The sequence below is a fragment of the Erythrolamprus reginae genome, chromosome 7, assembly GCF_031021105.1.
Source record: "Erythrolamprus reginae isolate rEryReg1 chromosome 7, rEryReg1.hap1, whole genome shotgun sequence".
NCBI classification, from domain to species: Eukaryota; Metazoa; Chordata; class Lepidosauria; order Squamata; family Dipsadidae; genus Erythrolamprus; species Erythrolamprus reginae.
In genome coordinates this window covers 67,563,632-67,565,757 of record NC_091956.1, presented here as the reverse complement: position 1 = coordinate 67,565,757, position 2,126 = coordinate 67,563,632, and positions in this window count along the sequence as shown.

Here is a 2,126-nt window from a genome sequence, read left to right as displayed (position 1 = left end):
GATCGCATTACTGTTTTCTTATGCAGAAAAAGGACTCTGAATAAGATCCTTATCAACGGGCTGTTAATTCTGTGGATGAAACTCTGATTTGATTATTTCACCTTTTAAAATATGCAATAGTGTAGTGCCTAATCACAGACTTTATACTATGCATATTTTAATTTTCAGGTTAAAAAGAGCTATTTTACTTCCAAAATAATTTATGTAAATTAGGTAATAATTTTGAACGATTGTACAGATTATAAATTAGCACTATAGTAGTAAACTACTGTATTTTATTGTAAGTAACAAAGCTAGAACCTACATATTGCAGTCTCATAAGGATTTAAATCTAGGATACTGCATAGAGGAGAAGGCATATACAATAAATATATAGAAACTGGCCATGTAAAATGTCAAGAAAAAGTCTCCTAAACATTTTATTTACTAAGGGGAAAATCTAAACTGCCTGTATTTGAGCACAGAGAAAAATATGGACTGTAAGATCTGGAATGGTGGTGGAGATAGATTTGTTATTCAATTTAGGCAGCATCTCTTCCTTAATTCCAAGCTCATACTCAACCCAGACAAGATGGAGTGGCTGTGGGTCTTGCCTCCCAAGGACAATTCCATCTGTCCATCCATCACCCTGGGGAGGCGGGAACTACTGACCCCCTCTGAGAGGGTTCGCAACTTGGGCGTCCTCCTCAATCCACAGTTGACATTAGAACATCATCTTTCGGCTGTGGCAAGGAGGGCGTTTGCCCAGGTTTGCCTGGTGCACCAGTTGCTCACAGTCGCTCATGCCCTCATCATCTCGAGGTTCGATTACTGCAATGCTCTCTACATGGGGCTACCTTTGAAAAGTGTTCGGAAACTCCAGACCGTGCAGAACGCGGCCGTGAGATCTATCGTGGGGCTTCCACATTTCTACAACACTCCGCGCCCTGCATTGGCTGCCGATCAGTTTACGGTCACAATTCAAAGTGTTGGTTCTGACCTTTAAAGCTCTTCATGGCATTGGACCAGAGTACCTCTGGAACCGCCTTCTACCGCACTAATCCCAGTGACCAATAAGGGCCCACAGAGTTGGCCTTCTTCGGGTTCCATCGACTAAACAATGTCGTTTGGCAGACCCCAGGGGAAGAGCCTTCTCTGTGGCGGCCCCGGCCCTCTGGAATCAACTCCCCCCGGAGATTAGAACTGCTGCCACCCCCCTTGTCTTTCGTAAATTACTCAAGACCCACCTTTACCTCCAGGCATGGGGGAGTTGAGACACCTTCCCCCAGGCTTTTTATATTTATGTTTGGTATGTATGTGTTGTTTGGTTTTTTAAAATATGATAGGGTTTTTTTATATGCTTCTTTTAATATTAGATTTGTTCTGCCATAATATTGTTTTACTATTGTTGTGAGCTGCCCCAAGTCTCCAGAGAGGGGCGGCATACAAATCTAATAAAATAATAATAATAATAAAATAAAAATAATTCCACATATGAATGAGATGGCATCACCCAAAGAGACCCAGTGTACACTCTACAGATTTTGTCTTGTCTCTTGCCTGTGGCAGCTGTGACCAGCAGCGTGTTTGCACATGTTGGGTGCTGACCAGGGATGGGTTCTAACTTACCTCGCTGCCAGTTCACTTCCTCCTGTGTCTCATAGGAGGGCACATGCTTTGCGCGCTTGCACATGTACAGGGCAAAAAAAACCCTCAATTTTTTTTAAAAAAAGAGCTGAAAACAAGATGGCGATGCATGTGCAGTGCTGGAAACCTGGCTTCCAGAAACACCCCCCCCCCCCCAAATTACAAATTTTTAAAGATATGGCAGTTCCCACAGAGCAGCACTGACCAATCCGGTTCTGTGACATCATCGTGACCAGTAGTTTACTACCAGTTCGGGAAACTGGTCTGAACCAAGAGGAACCCACCTCTGGTGCTGACAGTTACTAATGCTCTTGTGACTTCCTGTCTGAATTTTTGCAAAGTATTCTACATGGGACTTTTCTTGAGGAAGTTTCAACTGGTGGAGAATGCAGGTGCACAAATAGTAAATGGTATAGGAAATTCGACACACATGACCCATTGCTTCATGAATTATGCTAGTTACCAGTGGGTTTTCTAAAGCAATTCAAGAGAGCTAAATT